Source organism: Bison bison, unplaced genomic scaffold (assembly GCF_000754665.1).
Source record: "Bison bison bison isolate TAMUID 2011002044 unplaced genomic scaffold, Bison_UMD1.0 scf7180017864518, whole genome shotgun sequence".
Taxonomy (NCBI): Eukaryota; Metazoa; Chordata; class Mammalia; order Artiodactyla; family Bovidae; genus Bison; species Bison bison.
The window spans coordinates 10,399,613-10,400,509 of NW_011495071.1; positions in this window are offsets into that span (position 1 = coordinate 10,399,613).

The window sequence follows — 897 nt, forward strand, 5'->3', positions numbered from 1 at the left end:
TTTGATGCCAGCGTATTTGGTGAGAAACCTCGACTTGGACTTGTATGAGGCTAATGTTTATGGTCTTTCTCTCACTTGGGGTGAGCATATATACCTTTTGCTATTAATGTGTTTGAATGCAGGGTCTTCCCCAGAGCCCACTGGAACAGATACATAATGTATTTTATGTTCACTGTATTACCTTGTCCAAATCCAAAATATTCTAAAACACAGCTGGACCCAAGAGTTTCTTATCAGGAGAGCTGCAGGAGTAGATGGCTGTTGTACAGTTCTTGTTAGAACAGCAGCCTCTCCAGCCATAACCAGCTGATTAAAAGAAATGAGACTTTTTAGCCTGAGAACAGAATGTTCATGGAGACAGGGCTGCTTTTTCAAATACTTGAAAGACTGACATCTGGTAGAGGGATTACTTATTTAGTCAGCTTCAAGGTCCAAATTTAACTGGGATCCATGGAGGACAATTTCAGGGAGAGGAATTAAGTCAGTAGAAGGAAGCAGCGTTTAAGGGAAATATGCAAAACTGGTAGGGGCGCTTTCCCACCGCGGTGAGATCACTGTCTTTGAAGGTGTTCGAAGTTGAAACAACCAGCTGGTAGGGCTGTTGCACACGATGGTATGGAGGATGTTTGAATATTAAATAGCGGGTGGAAGTGAGAGGATGAGTTGAAAGACCATCGATCATTTACGATGATAAAATTCTGAAACTCTGCGCCCTGATCGCTCGCCCGAACTAGCACGCTGGGGACCGTATGGGGCTGCTCTTGAAAGATGGGGCTATGACCTTCCCATGTCCTGCAGGGGTCCGTCTGCCAGGAGATGGTGAGCGAGCTGCGCAACATCATCTTATGCCAGGACACTGTCCATCCGCGGCGGCGGCGCTCTGGGCTGCCGCCGCCC